General features: G+C 43.9%; 1 protein-coding gene across 5 annotated transcripts in view; it reads left to right on the plus strand.

Annotated features, from left to right (window-relative positions):
- Nucleotides 1-6,449: 6,449 nt before the first annotated feature.
- The window catches only part of GCNT1 (glucosaminyl (N-acetyl) transferase 1), a 28,817-nt gene continuing 15,955 nt past the window's right edge, over nucleotides 6,450-19,311 (plus strand). For 2 of the 5 annotated variants that reach the window (XM_078062224.1, XM_078062227.1), the window contains exons 1-3: nucleotides 6,773-6,880; nucleotides 7,702-7,819; nucleotides 9,534-9,651. The gene's annotated coding sequence lies outside the window, so the exon portion shown is untranslated. Of the gene's footprint in view, nucleotides 6,615-6,772; nucleotides 6,881-7,701; nucleotides 7,820-9,533; nucleotides 9,652-17,699; nucleotides 17,857-19,311 lie in introns of those variants that run through there. The other 3 variants (XM_078062226.1, XM_078062225.1, XM_036103202.2) reach the window with 3 other exon arrangements.

Genomic DNA, 19,311 nt, shown 5'->3' on the forward strand with positions numbered 1-19,311 from the left:
ACTCATCTGTAAGGCTAGAAACCTGTAAGCGAAGTACCAGGCCACTTTTCCCAAACGGGTTTAAGCATCAGCTCCACAATAAAGTCAACATTAGCTTCTTATAAGTGTCTAGTAAATGAGCAGTATTTGCAAATATGACATTCCAGCCAAAGCCTTGGTTTAATAACCAATGTTCCCAATTATAGCCTATTAACAAGGAAGACAGACTCTTACTGAACCTAAGCAAATAACTATATTGCCATGACAATTTTTTAAAAAAATCTCTTACTGAATACTCTTTTTTTTTTAAAGATTTTGTTTGACAGAGAGAGAGACAGTGAGAGAGGGAACATAAGCAGGGGGAGTGGGACAGGGAGAAGCAGGTTTCCCGCTGAGCAGGGAGCCCAATGCGGGGCTCGATCCCAGGGTCTGAGCTGAAGGCAGACGCTTAACGACTGAGCCACCCAGGTGCCCCTCTTACTGAATATTCTTAAGTAGGCTTTGTGCCCAGCATGGAGCCCAACATGGGGCTCAAATTCACAACCGTGAGATCAAGACCTGAGTCGAGATCAAGAGTCGGGTGCTTAACTGATTGAGCCAGCTAGGTGCCCCTCAGTAAGAGATTCTAAATTCTGAAGGGGAAAGCAAGAGGAAGAAAAATAAGTTTCATTTCTGTTTACAAAAGCATAGTCTACTAAATTGTCATGAGTTATAGATAAAGGGAAAAGAGTAAGGGGTTTTGTACATCAAGAAAATACAGAACATTAAGGCATCAGAGATATTCCAAACTAAGCTCATAATCCTCCTTCATCAGATCTTCATTCATCCCTAAGTACTTCATTTCTGATCTTGGTTGGCGGTCTCATGAATGCATCTGTTTCCCCACTAGAGTTCAGGAAATCTCAACTCATACCACCAGTATGTTCTCAAAGTCATTTAAGTGATGCCATCAGAAGTTGTGCCCAAGGGTATCTGGTGGGCAGAGTCCTTTTCCACGGGACCCTGAGATAGTCCTTTTTTGTTGAAAACAAAGTACTCTTGTCTGTGGCTGATTTGCACGCACTTTCAGGGAAGCATCAAAGTAAAACAAAAAACTATCAGTAGATGAGGAAGCACTTAGAATGGCCAGGGTTAACTTATTGATGATTTTCAGAAGTAAAATATCTGCTGAGAACACATCCCAAAAATAATGCAACTGGCAAGAAAATTTGCTTGTTTATGTGGCCTGCAAAAATGAAGTCAACCTAAAATCAAAGTGGCAATAAAAGATTTTAAAAGTAAACACAGGAGGTAACATGACTGTAAAGAACCAGAGCTCTGTCAAAAGGGTGAAGACTCTTACTTTAAATAATCAAGAACACGATACCACCAACATAAGGCAAAAGAAATCATTCTGCTAAGACACAGAATCTCGCCTTCTAGGCCTGTGTGGCTCTGAATGGCATGCAATGTCCTCCACTCCCAAGGTGTGAGTCTCTATGACTAATAAACTATCAATCTCATCTGTCGGGTACAGGGTGTCATGTGTTTGGCCATCTTGTACTATTAAGGGTAGGAGATTCTTCCTTCAATGGGGTGAAGAGGAGGTGAGCAGAGCAGAAAGGGCCCAAATCTCAAGTGATGATGATGCATTGAAGGACTGGAGTGGGTAGGGAAGGGTCTGACAGCAGTGCATAGGGGGTGGAGGAGGTAGACGTGTTGAAGGTGGATAGTACAAAAGATTTTTTTTAATTTTTTATTGTTATGTTAATCACCATACATTACGTCATTAGTTTTTGATGTAGTGTTCCATGATTCATTGTTTGTGTATAACACCCAGTGCTCCGTGCAGAACGTGCCCTCTTTAATACCCATCACCAGGCTAACCCATCCTCCCACCCCCCTCCCCTCTAGAACCCTCAATTTGTTTCTCAGAGTCCATCATTAGAGCAAAAGATTCAAGGCAGCTGAAGAGAAGGTTAAGGTGCTAAAAAGGAAGAGGAGGGGACGCTGGGAAAAGAGAAGTCTCAGATGATTCGGTTTGGGGAGATCCCAAATTTCCCAAAGAAGCCTTTGAAGTTCTAAATTGCCTTTAGTAAATTTTGCCAATTTTTGAAGATATTAAACTGAACTAGTGCCATGATGACACGGGAGAGAAGAGAAGGTACCTGAGAAAGTGAGAGTTACCTGTGGGATTAACCTGAGGAAATAAACTGTAAAGAAGCTGAAAGTCTCACTTGATTAAGACTCTCCCACGGTACCTGGGTTGAGGAACCCAGGAAAAAGAGAAGAGGCCTCATGAGAAGACCAAAGAAAGAATCTTCGCTAGAAAAAGATTCTCTTTTTGCTTCAAAGCCCGAGAATAACAATACTGTGCTTCAATAGACAGGACATCCAGAGCATTAGCTTGAGACACGAACTCAGGGACAGATCCTCAAATTGCAGGACAGGGTATATCATTACCTGTGTGGGGATGGTGGAGATCCCTAGGTGAGTTCTACTCTTGAGCCAAGTCGTAGCACCAGAAAACTGTCCAATAAACAACAAACCTGGACTTAGGGAAGGCAGAGACTTCATTCAAAAAAATTATTGCAACTAGGGGAAGGGGCTTACTGCACTTGGGGGAGAGGGATTATAATAGGGAGACTGGTTTGATTGTAAGATCTTCAAGCTTCTGAAAGGTCAGGCAGTAAAAGTCTTTTCTTTTATAAGGAGGAGCCAACAAGGCTAGAAAAAACAGGTCTCAGGTAGGAATGAGCAGGTGCCAGGATCAGACAATTGGTCAAAAAAGGTTTCTTTGAAACCAGCTAGCAAGGGGTTTGTTGGTAGGGTCCATTAGGGGTGTATTCCTCATCCCACTGCTGGCTTAGGCTGAGGATGGATGAAAGCTCGAGGGTGTGGGGAAGGAGGGAAGCTTGAATAAAGTTTCATCAAGTAAAGCGAGCAGGCCCTTTGTGCTGATTAGTCAGTGGGGCACAAACGGCCCAGCTAATCATTTCTGAGACACAAAGGGAATTTGGATGGTCTGTGTCTGACCTTGTCATAGACAAACAACTCTCTGTGAGTCTCACCTAAGTCATTTGAGGAAAGGTGGTGGTTCTTTGCAGAAAGCTGTCTCCCGGAACACAAGGGAGTATGGGTGTGGGAGTTTCTTTAACCATCACTGCCTTCTGGGAGCACAGGTTTTGGGTCACGTTCAATGTTCTCTTATTTGAGTGTAATTTTAACTGTAGTTTTATTATGATATATTTTTTTAAAAGATTTATTTGAGAGAGAGAGAGTGGCGGGGGGTGGGTAGGAAGAATCCCAAGCAGACTCTCCGCTGAGCACAAGCACAACAAGGGCCTTGATCCCATGATCCCAAGATCATGACCTGAGCCGAAATCAAGAGTCGGACACTCAAAGGACTGAGCCACCCAGGCACCCCTATGATATTTTTAAAAAATGTATAACAATCATATTAATCATCAGTGTAACAGCTCCATTTATTACCACTTCCCTACATCTGTAATATGAGGACAGTTGGTATTTATAATCATGAATTTGCTCCTTCTGCTAGTTATTAAGGTATGTCTAAGGTACTCGGTTGGCTGAGGCTATGGCTCTGCATGTTTTCTGTTAAGGTTTTGCCGATAGCAGGTGCTTGAGGAGACCGGGAGGCAGGAGAAAGGAAAAGGGACTTGCTCCTTGACATTTGCTTTGCCATGCCTGCCATTGTCACCAAGCAATGGTCCCCGCCCCCCCCCACCCTGCAGCAGTTGGTTCTGATTTCTAGTATTAATCCACCCTCTCAGATCCAGCCTCAACAGTTGCCTTCAAGAAATATCACCACCAGCTGGGTACCATCCCTTCCTTAGAGGCCAGAGTCCCAGCACCCCAGGGGCCTTCTAGCAGGCAGGCAGCTCTTAGTTTCCAATACTAGCTCCTTCTCTCCAACTCTCCCTGAGACAGCTGCTTCCTGTCCTTGCTACCTCCCCATTACTGCAATGTGTCCCTTTACGCCCGTTTAACCAACTCCCTCAATTCTCTGTAAAAATCTCTGCTGTGATACCTGTTTTCTGACAGGCCCCTGAAAGATATGCCCTGAAGAGATCCAGAAAGACCTCGTGGACTACATGTGTAGATTTATGATAGGTTTATGTTGTTGTGGTCATTAAAAATAAGTAATCACATTTATGGGATACCCACCGTACCCCACTGACCAAAAAGACATATTCTAAAAGTTAATTTACAAATCCACTGGTTGGATCTTGAAGTCAATCTTCCTATCAAGACAATATTACACATTAAACTGAGATGATCAAATCAATCCATCAATGCACATAATATACCTGAAACACAATGTTGTACAAATTATGTTAGGGAACAGAACTAGCATTGCTTTGGCAACATATATTCATTGTTCCAACTATTAAGCCAGTAACAAATTTTATTCACCCTTTTATTTTTTTATTTGAATATTTAAATCAATATATCCAAAATATGATCATTTCAACATATAATCAATATTTAAACAGAGGTATTTTAAATTCTTTTTTCTTTCTTATTAAATCTTCAGAATCTATTGTGTATTTTACACTTACCACACATTTCAAAGAAGTCTGGACAATTCCAAGGGCTCACTGGCCACGTGAGCCTTGTGGCTACTACATTAGACAATACAACTGTTGATTTGATGCCAAAGAGTAGAATTGCTGGGTCATAAGATATGCACATTTTCTTTTCTTTTTTAAGATATAAATCTTTAATGGTAACTCAAAAGCAAGCAAATTTGATTACTCCTTTAGAAATTAAAAGGAGTTATTCTTTCAGGCATACTAAGGAGTGTTGATTAAAAAACAACTTAGGGGGTGCCTGGCAGGCTCAATTGGTGGAGCATGCAACTCCTGATCCCAGGGTTGTGAGTTTGAGCTTAACAATAAAATCTTAAAAAAAAGAGAGAGAGAGAGAGAGACCTTAAAATATCCTTGACATAAGCCCAGAAAAACAAAACAAAACAAAAACTAATCAAGTGGGGATGAAAGAAATATGGTTAGTCCAGTGGAAAGAAGTGACAGGTTTAGCTTCAAACACTGAATTATTAAAATTTATGAATTTAATTTCGTAATTCATTATGAGGGTTTTCACAGCTCATTTGCCTTCTCAATGTCTTTATTCAAGTTCTTTAGTTAAAAAGGTCATCTGGGTTAGCAATCGATGGAGAAAACAAACTACAATTACTTTTGTTTCTAATTCTGACCAAAATGCAAATTCTGCACAAGATATTTTGGGTTCCACTTTTGCTTTCATGATAAAAATATAAACCACAGTTTAAAAGGAACTCATGTGGTTCCATCGTCCTCACTCTTGCATAAAATGACTATAAGAAAATTACTTAAAAAAAATTTTTATTATTATTAAGTAAACTCTACCCCCAACCTGGGGCTCAAACTCATGACTGGAGATGAAGAGTCGCATGCTCCACTGACTGAGCCAGCCAGGTGCCTCAGAAAATTACTTTTTAAAATAAAATTAAAGCAGTATGTTCCAAGATTGTCACTCCATGGAGGAGGAATGTCCTTGGGGAAGGGACAAGATTTACCTTCCCCCAGGAATATTTCATTAGCCCCTCTGCCATTGTCACTAGAACCGGCCTACGTCGTGCTGCTCCACCCGTAACACTCCGGCACAAGGGTGGGAAGGGGGCTGAAGAGTCCAGAGCAATCTTCCCAGAATTTTCCAAAGCCGTGAAGAGAAAGCTGGGATCTTCACAAAAGAGGCGGGTTAACTTGAAACCAATTTGCTTTCTGTGAAACCAGTATGCTAATTTCTGTCCCACTGATAAGATACGGATCTGCGCGTACCTTCCGGGCCCCGCCCCACCCCCCCACCGGGGTCGTTAACCTCTTCGAGTCCGAAGCCCCAGAAGATGAACCCCGGAGACTCGGTGGTTCACTTAGCAGCCTGGCCCTGCTCTCCGCGTTCAAGCCTCTCCCCTGAGCAATGACCTTCCGGAAGAATGATGGACACCAGGCAAGCCTTCGGTGGCAGGGAAACCTACCTACTCAGAGGGCCTCCGATTTGCCCTACGACCCCAGCAAGACATGGTGGGCGGGGAAGGGTGTAGGCACTCCCACCCTTCACTTACTTCAATACACGTGGGGTGAATGCATACAGGACACGAAGATGAGTAAGAACCTGTTCTGCTCCCCAGGAAGTAAAAGTCCAGTGGGGGTACACACGGTATTCCTCTCGCTACCAAGAACACCGTGTCAACTTTTATAAGTGACGGAGCACTATGTGCTATAAGGTAGGGAAAGAGGTGTTTTCTACTTTGCACGGCACTGTGGACTGTTTCACAATTTCTTAGTTTTTATGTAAAAACACACATGAATGCAATAAGTTTTTAAAAAGGCTCATCAGGAAAAAAGAAACCTGCATGGTCATCTCTAAATTTTACATTATATAAAGAACCTTGGCATTTGCTTTTTTTTTTTTAAATCAGAAAACGCTGTACTTGTCGCGTTTGCTGCCTCCGCGGAGAAGGACAAAGAATATTGAAGAAGACCGCACTTACTCACCCAGCCCTTGTGCAATTTGGGGAACTAAGACCAGGGCGAACCTGAGGAAGCCGGACAGAGGAAGCACGCGGACGCCAGCTCTCTGTCCACAGCGCGGTGAGACCCAGAGGGCGCGCTGTCCCCGGCCAGGAGCCGCGTGCGCGCCCCCCTCACCCCGCCCCGCCCCGCCCGCAAACCTCCGAGGTGGGCGAGGCGGGGAGGCTGGGGGCGGGGCCTCGCGGGGCGGGGCCAGGGGCGAGGCAGCTGGGTAGGAGGCAGGGAGACGCGAGGCGCGGTCAGCCAGCGCAGCCAGTGCGCCGCGGTTTGGGGTGCCGCGCGGTAGCGCGCCCTTTTGCGCCCCGGCGGCCAGAGGTTTGCTGCAGGTAACCGACTCCTCCACTCCGTCGCACCCGGTCGCAGCAACCCGGATCGCCTGCTACGGCGCCCGGTGGCGGGTGGAGGGATGGGAAGGATGCGAGGGAGGGAGCCGGCTCTCAGCCAGGGCTCCGCTGCCCCCGGGCGGGGTGGGCTCCGCTGGGGAAGAGGAAGCAGAGCCGGGGCCGGAGGGAGCGGACACGCCGTGGGAGTGAGCCGGGAGCGCGTGTGCGCTCTGGATGCCTTCCCTGGGCCTTACTCCTGGTCCGATCCGTGGAGCCCGGGGCCGGGACTCCGGTGCCCAGTGTCACCTGAAAGCCACTTTTTCTGGCTTCTTTCCCCCTGGTCCAGGTAGCGAGTAGGAACTGAGAAATCAGAGGAGTTGGCTGCGGGCGTGGATAGGCAGAAGAGCGAACAGTTACTCAACTGCCGTCCCTTGGGTGCCAGCAGCTTTAACTTCATTTACTCCTCCCGGTAGCCCCGCGAAGAGGCATTATTACCCACATTGTACTGATGAAGAAGCCGACACCAGGATGAGAAATGACTCGCCTTGGGGCAAGCGACTGGAAGGGGGCTTCGAAGTCCCCCCCCCCCCCCCCCCCGCTTCTCCCTCTCCTGCTCCCTCTCTGTCCTTCCCCCGCGGGTGTCGGAAACTCGCGCTGCTGGGTCTGTTAGGAAAACAGGTGATTGTACTCCCTCCTAGGTTACTTTTTTTGTTTTTGTTTTCTTTTCTGTTAGCACCCAGTTTCTGACTCCAATTCTTCCAGTTTTTGGTTATTAGCTTTTTGAAGTGAAAGCTGCCCAGGCTCACAGCTTTGTCTCCTTGCAGCGCTTTCTCTCGATGCCGAGCGAGCCCCAGGCACCCTCGCCGGCCACACACTTCTTTCTCACGGTGGATGAGGTCGCCTGCACATCCGGGCTGGACCTTATGGGCTGCCCAGGTGGAGGTAAGTTTTGTAGTCACCCGGCAACCCTGGCATCCTTTGCTTGATTCCTTTGTAGAGGGAAGAGAGGCTTCATTTTCCAGCTGTAAGACAAGAGGCCAACGGGGAAGGATATACGAGGTTCGCAGAAGGGCACTGGTTCCTTGAGATGAGAACAGGCGACAAGTTTCTGGGGCCTGAATTTGGCTAGTGGTAGGTGAGGCATTTGGTCGGGGACTTGTCCCCTGCTCTGGGCATTCTGTCCCCCTTTCAGAGCTGTTCTGAAAGGCAGATTTGTTTTATAGAGGGGAGGAGGAGGGGTGAATGGTTTTTAAAGATCAGTGTAAATTACCTGCTAGGAGCCCAGGCAGTTCCAGACAGGCTCCCCTGCCAGAAGATAGGGTAACAGATTTCACTTCTGGCAAAAAGAAAAAAACAGTGAGCTCGGTGGATGTCTGCTATTGCTTAATGGATTTTTCGCAGCCCTTCCAGATGCGGTTTTGGGAAACTGAGTTCTTAGAAATAGCTGACTTCGCAATTTTTAAAAACAATGTAATATACTGTAAATTTACTTTTACAAAGTTTTATTGGTAGATGGAAGAAGTTGATTTTTTTTTTTTTTTCTATTTCATGGGGAGGGTTTGAAGGTTGCCCCCAGCTCATCTGCCCTTCCTTCACTGGCCCTGGGGAGGACCTCCTTAGCCTGGGCCCCAAATCTCTAGTGGATTTCATCCTTCATTAATTATAATTCATCCGTTACTGATTATAAGACTACTTCCAACCACAAGTTGGTTTTTCCATTTGTAACTTAGTTGCTTAACATTAAGAAAAATGTCCTCGAAAATTACCAACAATCTACAAAATCAACTATGTTACAGGGACTGAACAGGTAATGGATGGGGGATCTAAGGGGGGCCTGGTTGGGCACAGGTGACCTACGGAGGACCTGCTAAAACGATCTGTGTGGTATCGGCCATTCCCTCCCCATAACCGTGCAGGGATTCTGACCCAGGGTGTCTAGATCTTTCTCCCCTCCCCCAAAATAGCTGAAAATTTTTCATTTTTTTTTACAAAGTAAGACTTGATTTAAATATTGACTCTTTTTTTTCTTTTTTAAAACACAGGAACCAATCATATTTGGTTCACGCATCATTCATTTTCAGATCTGTCTTAGAAACTCCTATACCTGGTGATTGCATTCTCGAGGGGAATGAAAAATTCTGACCTATGATGTAGATATAATACACTTGTCATGAAGTGAGGTGGTGGGAAGCCGAGATTAATGCTGTTGAAAATGATTTCTTCTGATTCTCAATTCCTGTTTTCTATGAAGGATGCAGTACTTCCGCTGCATAGAGGAAAATAGTCTTTTATGGGCCAACCAAGGAATTGTGTCACTGCTGCTAATGGTCATTCTAATGAAAATTTATTCGTGGTTCTAGATCAGGATGTCGAATACCTAACTCCCTGACTTAAAAGAGGAGTTCCCCAAATGACTGCTCATATAAATCAGATGTGTTTCTCATGGGGACTATTTGTATTCTTAACCATTGGCTTTGGCACCAGATGAAACGCTTAAGGTTGTCTTGTTTCTTTGTCGCTCATCTGTGGCAGATGCTACGGATGTTGACATTTTGGGCCAGTTAAGCTTTTGTTGTGGAAATTGTCCCGCATTTGGTGGGATGTGTAGCAGCATCCTGGTCCTACCCAGTAAATGCCAGTCATCCCCTCCCTACAGTTACAACAACCCAGATGTCTCCAGATGTTGCCACACATCCCCTGGAGGACAAAGTCACCTGGTTGGGGAAAAGAATGAGCCGACATTTAAAATGCTCTGGACGTTTATGAACTAAACCGTAAATACAATTAACTTTTAAACTTCTAGTGACTAGAGAAGCTATCTGTAATGTATAAACAAACATCTACATTTTAAAATACTTTTATAATAAAGGTAACTAAATAGTGTTCTTCGTGCACAGCCTCGTGTGTCCTGCCAGGATTTTATCTCCAAGGAAATTTCAGGTGTTCGATGGTTGTTGAATTTCTAAAGTTTAAAAAAGTGGAAGCTAAAAAGGAATTCTAGAGTGGTTTTCATTTTTCTCCTTTTATTTTATGTTTTTAAAGATTTATTTATTTTTATTTGAGAGAAAGAGAGAGCAAGCTAGGAGAGGGGCAGAGGAAGAGGGAGAAAATATTCAGCAGACTTCCCACTGAGCAAGAAGCCCAACTCAGGGCTGGTCCCCCAACCCCGAGATCATGACCTGAGCCGAAATCAAGAGTCAGATGCTTAACTGACTGTGCCACCCAGGGGCCCCCATTTTTCTCCTTTTAGTTTACTTGATGTCTTTTAATTTAAGATGATAAAATATTAATGAACCATGCTTATTGATTTGTGAAAATTGACACAATCCCTAATAGAACCACAGCAAAAATTCTAAGCAAAAATTTTAACAATGAGACTCAATGTAGATCATGTTCAGAGTAGAATTTAGTTTTAGGAAACATAAAAAGCTTTTACCTAACAGCAATAGCTAAGATAACCATATATTTCTGTAGTCTGAGAAATTCTAATTTTGTGGAAGAGAGCCCTACATAATATAAAATATAATGCATATCAGAAGAAGAAAATGTCCTGAATATATAACCAACCCTCTTTTTTTAGACCTTAAGTTCAGGAGGTTGAAAACACAGCCCTAGTTATTGAAAGATGCATCCTTAGATAGGGATTGGCTACCCATTGGATCCCTTCCAGAAATCAAACTAATTTGTAAGACTTAGGATTGGCTATATAATTTGTGGGGCCCCATGTTTAAAAATTATTTAAGAACACCAAGATGGCCGGGTGCCTGGCTGGCTCAGTTGGAAGAGCACATGACTCTTGATCTCAGGGTGTGAGTTCGAGTTCCACATTGGGTGTAGAGATTACTTAAATACAACTCAAAAAAAAAAAAAAAAAGAATATCAAGATGGCAGCAGATAGCTTGAGTATTAAGTGAATCACAGGGCCCTGTGCAGGTGTATAGGTCCCATACCCATGAAGCTGACGCTGGCTCTTTGCCCATAGCTCAGAAGAGGATTGCAGTCACTAATGCAAATCCAGAGGAGAGATTACTGCTGCCCCAAAGCACTGAGAGTTTCCGATTCACGGATGTACTAATATTTCCAATCAGGAGTCCACATGTATATGGTAATTAGTACACTAAATTTACTAAGAAGGGGCACCTGGCTAGCTCAGTCAGAAGAGCATGTGACTCTTGACCCCGGGATCATGAGTAGAACCCCACGTTGGGTGTGGAGAGTACTAAAAAAATAAAAATAAATAAACTTAATAATAAAAATAAAAATAAATTTACTCCCATGAATAAAAAAGAAATTCCTCCCATGAGTAATTTTTCTTTTGCTAAAGAGTTAGCCACATTATGTATGAGGGGCCTGGGTACCTGAGCGACCTGTTTTTTCAGGCATTCATTGAACCATGACTTACTGAGCTGAGCACCTGTACATGACAGACGTTGTCAGCTCTGACCCTACGGCTGTGAAGGATGGAGGGTCCCTGCCTTTCTGAGCCTTCTAGCCTAGCGCCTAGAGGAGGGGGTGGAGATAAATGAGCCCATAGTCCCACAGGCTGTCCCAGTTGTCAGTGGGACTCCGGAAGAGCCCAAGATCCAGAGAGCATTTAATCTGAGGGGAGGGGATTACTCAGGGTAGGTCTCCCTAGAAAGTGGTATTTAAAATAAGGCCTGAAAAATGAATAGAAAGTAGTCAGGTGAATTAGGGGCCTGAGTTCCATGTTAGAAGGGTTGAGACCAAGGCCAGGAATATAGCTTTGGGGTGAGGCCTCTCAGGTCATTTTCAGGACTTTGGACTTAGACGGAAAGGTAATGGGAACCTTTTGAAGGACCTTAAATGGTAGATGAGATGTGCGACTAAGTTTGGGTTTTTGAAAAGATCATCGTCACTGCTGTGTGGAGAATGGTTTGCAGGGTTAGGCTGGGCTGGTATGTGTGATGTCTTTGTACAGACTAGGTAAGATGCACTACTTTGTCCCAGCTGGGCCAGACCAAAGGCCTCAGGCCCTCAGCCTGTCGCTTTGCATACATACCCTGCAGAGGGGCAGGATGCGGTATGGGCAGAGTGCAAAGGTTTTTGCTATCACCAGGGCATGGTGTAGTGATGCTGAATAGAAGCCAGAGGCAGAGGGGTTGGGGGGAGGAGGGAAAGGGAGAGAGGGTGAGTCTGTAGCTAAAGTCAACATGAAAGTGGTGATTATTTGGATGTGGTTGATGGACAGGGCGATATGGAGGATGTTTTGAAAGTTTCTGGCATAAATAACTGAGTGGGATGGGGTGGTGAGGCCATTTATGGTGTTAGCGAACCCTGGGGTCGGGGAGGGAAGGTGATCCATTGGGATAGGTTTTGCTTGGGAGACACCCAAGTGGAGACCAAGGAATTGGCATCTGGAACCCTTGAAAGTGGTGGTGTGGAAGGAAGTCCATGTTGGGAGCTGTTGCATGTAAATAATCATCACATACCCAAAAGATCATGTGAGGAGGGGTGTGGGGTGAGAAGAGAAGGGGGCTGGCCTGGAGAAAAAGACCACTGTGTTTGGAAGAGGAAGAGCAGCTGGTTAAGGCAACTGAGAAAGCAAATAGACATGCAGGATAGGGAGGAAATGTGGGATCTGTGGTTTCCTTTTCTTTCTCTTTTCTCTCACTCTCTCGCTCTCTTTCTCTTTCGCTCTTTCTCTCCTTTTCCACTTGAGATTGGAGAGACTTGAACAAATTCTAATGCCGCTGGTGAGTTTCTGGTAGAGAGGGAGAAGCTAAACATGTGGGAGTGAGAAATCCATGACTGAGCCTGCTTTCAGGGAAGGTGAAAGACGTTGGATTCCATTACACAGGTGAGGGGATTGGTCTTCGATGGAAAGAGGAAGGGAGAGGATGGATTAGATGACTCAAAGTTGAGCTCTCTGAAGGAGGCGGCAAAACCATCTGCCGAGTTTGGTGTGTCAGCTACTTGTCAGAAGTCAGCTACTTCATCAACCAGTATTCTTCAAGCATTTTCTAGTGCCAAACTGGTAGATTATGAATGATGATGACCCTTATGCTCAGCCCTGATAGAGTAATAAATATATGTTTGGTCTTTGTCTCTGGTTCCTGACACTGGGCTCTGAAGCCCTTTGAATTTCCTGAGGGATTGTGATGATAGGAATGTCTTTTGTTATTCATAGAAGGATCTCTTTTCTACACCTGTTTATGCTAATGAGGTGCTGAGGTTGGGGGGGTGCCCTAGGTGGCCTCAGGATGGGGAGGTCTCCAGAAAGAACCAGTAATTAGAGGGTTGGAGCTTTCAGCCCTACCCACTGTCCTCTGGGAAGGGGGGAGGGGCATGCCTAGAGATTGGGTTGTAAAAACTTGATCAACACTATTTGGAGAGCTTCTGGGTTGATGACCCCACGGAGGTGCTGGGGAAAGTGTTTACACCAAGAACAATCCAAGATAATTGTGATGTTTTTCACAGTGAGAGGGGGTGACTGCTTTTTAGAAGAATTCATGCTACAGAGACGCATTTTGGAAAGAGCTGTTTGGAAATGTTTTCACTGTAATGTAAACGTTGCCAAGAAATATGGTAGATTTGTGACTGATCAAAACTTTTAAAAAACCGAAAACCTCTAAGAACTTGGAAAAATAGTTGTCTGACAAAATCTTTTAAGTGAGGATATCAGTGGGTTTTGAATCCATCTGTTAGATTCATAAAAATGTGACACCTACTGACTAGTTTGCAAGGACAATTGATTGAGAACTACCAGCTGAATCTCACCAAAAAAAGACTTTGTGTAATTGGTGAATGGACTGAAAACGAAGTATCAATATTTAGGTAGCAGAGCCCAGAGTGTTCTACTGTTTCTCCAGTGGATCCCTGTCACCCCAGCCATTAAAACAAAATGTTAGGATACAGGAAACTTGGAAGCAGCCCTTAACAGGGCTCTAGAACAAGATAATTAACCAAGAGTTTTCAAAAATAAAGCGTATTTAGGGGCGCCTGCGTGGCTCAGTTGGTTGAGTGTCTAGGGCTCAGGTCATGATCCCAGGGGATCGAACCCCGGAGTCTGGCTCCCTGCTCTCTGCTCCTCCCCCTGCTCATGTTTTCTCTCTTCCTTTTTCTCAAATGAATAAAGTCTTTTTTTAAAAAAATAAAGCATATTTAATCTATTGCTTTCGTTACAAATATTAATAACCATTTGTATTTGTACCATAAGTGATTACACTGATAGGTGTTATTTCCTCTTTTCCCCATCTTTTTGTTTTATAATGTGCAAAAGTTATTACATGGAATTTTTAAAGAAATATACATATCTAGATGGGACTTACTCAAAGCTTTTACTCCTGGTGTTTGTACTAAAAAATTTACAAGCATATCATTAAAAACTGAGTCAAAGTGTCCCCCTCCCCGTACAGCAATTTGAGAACTAGATTTCCTTGTAAACTGTAAAACTGCCTCTTCCCCATGACGTGCTCCTATAGTTCATTCCTGGAAAATAAAATTGCTACTAGAGCTTCTACTCTGAAAAGTAACAAATACAGAATGTATGTGTGTCTTGTTTCTCTTGAAATGTGTACCTTAAATTTCCTTTAAATAATCCACTTTAAAATGCTTTAAAAAGAAAGAAAAAAGAAACTCCTGGGGGTGTTGTGCCCAGTGCTCCGCTCCAGGACAGGTAAATGCTTTTAAGTCATTTCTACATAGGCCTTGTGGTTCTCATTCTTTCCTTCACTAGCCACCTCTGTGCTGTCGACAGAGATCCGCCCCAAGCCATTTTGGATCTTTTGGGGAAGGAGATTGGAGAGGGCTACATTCTCCTCTGCAGGTAAAGGTGAGGGTTAAAAAGCAAGTCTTGAGTCACCTCTGCTCTATCGTGGGGCTCTGGCTGCATCCCCCACAAAAAGTTCACTTGGGGTAGCTGTAAGATTCAGCTGATCATGGGTTGGAATCAAGTAATCACGAATTTTCTGGAATCAGCGGCTGGACCCAGGAATGTGCCTAAGGCACCATCCTAGGCTATCCGACTTGGCAAGCGTGTTTGTCCTTCAGGTATTTGTGCCTGAGAGGCCTGTAGGATGTTTCTATTCCATCTGGAGCACACTGATCTCATCTTCGTTTACTCTTTCCCTATGTTATGCTAATCGAAGTCATTCAGTTCACTCTGGAAGATTCATTTCTAACGTTACGGCTAATTAACAAAACACCTGGCTAACAATGAGAATTCCTGAAGCACGTGGTGTCCTAGCTGCCACTGGAGTGTGGCCATCCCAGGAAGGAGTCCCTGTAAACATCCCTCGCCCCCAGGGGGACCCTCAGCTATGGTTTCTGGCCAGTCTGGCTAGATGCTCTCACCTGTTCCTTTCAGCACTACAATGGATGCATTGTTCCCCAAATAGTTTTTATCTATATTGACCAAGCCTATAATTTCCCCCAGAAGGCTCAGCAAATAAGCATGTGTGGATTCCTTGAGATCAGGAAGATGCTTTATTTATGATTGTACTTGCCCCCCCCACCCCAAAACCCAGACCCTAGGATTCTGTTCTGTATAATAGCTACTAGGTGTGGAATTAAATTGAGTGAATTTGTTAGTAAACTTGAAATACAGTTTCTGATTGTGGAAGTCTAAGAAAAGTTCCCTCTAGGCATGAACTAAAGATTTGAACATGTCCAGACAAGAGAAAATATAAATCATAGTGAATAAATGGCTAACCTTAATGAAGGGCCCACGTGTCAGATACAGTGTAAGCGTATGACCGGTTGGCTCACTTATTCTTTATAAAAACTCTAAGGCACACATGACCCTAATTCAATCAAACTGCCTAAAATTATTATTATTGTTATTATTATTTACTATTATTTTTACCAGCAAAGAAGCTGAAGCTTGAAGTTAAGGGCGTACGGAAGCCTTGAGTTGGTGGATGATGATGCCCAGTTTTTGAGCTGAGCAGTCTGGTTCCAGAGCTAAAATCATTGCTACTAAGCTCTCCTTCTTGCATGTAAATATACTCAAGAGAAAATATGGAGCCACTGGGAATCAAAGAAATACAAAATGAAACCTCATTGATGTACCGTTATACAGTTGTGATGATGACAAAGATAATTATACAGTGGATGAACATGTAGTACATAATTAAGATAATCATATAGTAAATGTAGAAAAAATGGTGCTCAGATATTACTACTGGCAGTATAAGTGAATGTGGTCCATTTGGAAGGCAGTCGAGAGCCATAGACATTTATGTGTTTTTTTTTCTAAGATTTTATTTATTTATTTGACAGAGACACAGCAAGAGAGGAAACACAAGCAGGGGGAGTGGGAGAGGGAGAAGCAGGCTTCCCGCTGAGCAGGGAGCCCGATGCGGGGCTCAATCCCAGGACCCCGAGATCATGACCTGAGCCAAAGGCAGACGCTTAATGCCTGAGCCACCCAGGTGCCCTGAAATTTATAAGTTTTGATTCAAGAATCCTACTCCTGGAAATCCTTTATAAAGCCAAGAGAAAACAAATTATGTGTATCTTCAAAAGGATTCATAGTTCATGTTTACAACAATATAATTTGGAAATATCCTTAATATCCAACCACAAGACGCATACTAACATTGGCAAAAAACAATAAAGACTGTGATGTCCATTAATAGGAAAAAAAACAGAACAGAAAATTGAATCCCAGCTGCTATTACATCTTTGCACAAATGTAAGTCAGGAACGTCCCTGGACAGGCATTAGAAGGGAACTTGAAAATGATGTGTAAGTGGACTAGAACTGTAAGTGGCTTTTTGTTTGTTTGGAAATTATCTTTACAATAATGCTTTGCCAGCATGCTTCATTGGAGCTTATGTTGGAGAATTGGGGCCATTTTATCTCACTTTGCAATTTTAGAAATTCCTGAAGTGAAATTAAAAACATTTCAAAAGTGCTTGAATAAATACCCCACCCCCAAACAAAAAGATGATCACTGAATAGTTTTGGGTATGTCTGCTCAAATTTTTCTAGTGCACATTGATGGTATATTTGGAGCCTTGTTTTTTAATGGGTTTATTCTATACAAGCTGGAGTGCAGCTCCTGTGGATGCAGTTTCATCTCAAAAACCTTTTTTGTGTGTCATTACGTAGAGAATTCCTTCATTCTTGGCTTTGGCAGTACTTTGAAATTCAACGTATATACCTAAATGTAATCTAGATACAATGAAAATGTTGGATCAAGTTTGCCACTCAAGTTTATGCATCCGCTTCAAGGGAATGGTTAGGTCTCAGATCACAAATGGTTCCCTGTATCTTAGGACTGAAGCCCTCAGGAGGAGAGTTTGTCATATTGACACCTGCAGGAATATTTGGAAGGTTCTGGGGCCCCTTGGAAGGTTTAGGAGGTAAGGCAAGGTATGATTCAAAGCTGTTAATAATAACTGGACCCAGTATTCTTGGCCAGAAAGTGAGACTGCTCTGTTCCCTCTACCCTCTGGGGAGTCAGCCCTGGGCCGAACCCCCTCCCACCTCTTCCCTGCTGGTAAACAGGAGCAGATGACCCAATTCAAAGCAGCCTAAAGCCTCAGTTTCCTTGACTGTGAAGTGAGAGAGAAAGTAACTACTTCCAGGGTTGCGAGAATTGGAGGCAGTGTATGTAAAATGCTTGTTGCGAAGTTCTTGCTAACCCTTCACCTGAACAATCTCCTTAATCCCACAATAACTTCCATTGTGAAAGCACCATCAATTTTAATATGTGCTTTTAAGGAAATTAAAAAAAAAACCACCATAGTAGCGAACACATGATGCATAAGTGCCTATCAATTTCAGAAGCTGTTATGTAAGAAAGTCAGTCCTCAGACTTAGGCAAGTACAGCCTGATTAGTATGTTGTCTTGCAGCGGGTCCTCCCCGTCGTCCTCCACTCCAGACAATCAACCTGACCAGGGCTCAGCCTCCCCGTCCCCGTCCATCATCCGCCCGCTGAGGAGTAGCAGAGTGCTGTATGAGTTGGGAGTTGGGGACCCCTGACCCAAACCCAACTGCCCTTGTGCACAGGTGAGGAGCCCCAAGCGCAGGAAGGTAAGGTCAGTCCTGAAGACAGGATGAGCACCATCTAGTACGAGGCCGGTGGTTTGGGGTTTCTTGATAGCTACTCATTCTGTCCGACCTGACACAGGGGGCTCAGAATTCACGGTGTGCTCCCCAACACACTGTAATTGGGAGCATCTAAATACTGTACTCTAGTTTCCTTAGCTGGCAAACACTCTGAGCTTGAAGGCACATTTAACCAAAGCAACCACAGTCCCGCTGTACCTTTCTTTGAGGGAAGGGAGGGATTTTGGACAACTCGGACTCTTTGTTTCTCTCTTTCTTTCATTTTTCAAGTTGAATACGCCCGTGGTCGGCCCAGGGAACAGCGTGAGGGGAGGGAGTGGGCAAGGAGCCCGAGACTAGGTCAGATTACCAGGAACTCACCGAGGACGTGCTTTGGAACAGTTTAGACAGGATTATGTGGAATTCAGTGCTGAAATGGGAGATGGTGGTGAGGACACCTGTTCTGTTTATCCAGGAACTGCTGCATACCAGTCTCTCTGCCAGGTGCTTGACAGGTTTTTGAATCACCCCCATCCCAACGGGGAGCTCCACTTTTCAGATGAGGAAACCAAAGCTCGGAGAGATGAGGAAGCTTGCTGAAATCCTACATTAGAACATGACATAGGATTTATCGTTTCTTCTGTTTGACTTCACACTGCTGCTGTAGTTCCCACTAGACGGTGAGGTTTGAGCTCACGGAGGGTGGTTCGGGAAAGGGACCACGTTGCAAGAGGTTGAGGAGGATTTTAATATGTTAAAAAGCATTTCTCATTCTTGCTCATGGTTAGCTTTATCATTTTTTGCATAATAAAAGAGAAAATCTACTCTGACCATTATATTTAACCAGCCAAAAATCCAGACACATGCTATGACCTGGAATTTTAGGACTTCCTTTAAAAACAAAAAGGAATCCGGTATTTTGGATTGGAATTTCTGGGACATAGGAAGCATTTAAAGCCTGGAATGTTTAAATTGGGGTTGTTCAGAAAACCCAGGACCTATGGGCTGTGTGATGAGCAGGTGGGACAGAAACCAGGGCCGCTGTTAAACTGTCTGTGCTAAAGAATTGTTCTGGACACGTGGCTTCTGAGCCCTAGTATTCTCATCTTCAAAATTAAGAGCAGACAAAAGAAACTTGAAAGTACCTTTCAAATCTAAAATTTTGTTTCCATAAAACTGTGGTGCTCTATTTAGCATTCTAAACCACCTAGTAAAAGGTTTTTAAAAAAATGAAAGGAAAAAGTTTATTACTCTTCAAGTCTGGAATTTTGAAGTGAACAATAGATCTTTTATACTCACTTTTGGCCTGCAGTGGTAATGAGGTTGAAGATTTCTTAAAAACAAAACAACCAAACAAACAAAAACAGGGACACCTGGGTGGCTCAGTCAGTTAAGCAACTGCCTTCAGCTCAGGTC

This window comes from Halichoerus grypus, chromosome 14, assembly GCF_964656455.1.
Source record: "Halichoerus grypus chromosome 14, mHalGry1.hap1.1, whole genome shotgun sequence".
In the NCBI taxonomy this organism is placed as follows: domain Eukaryota; kingdom Metazoa; phylum Chordata; class Mammalia; order Carnivora; family Phocidae; genus Halichoerus; species Halichoerus grypus.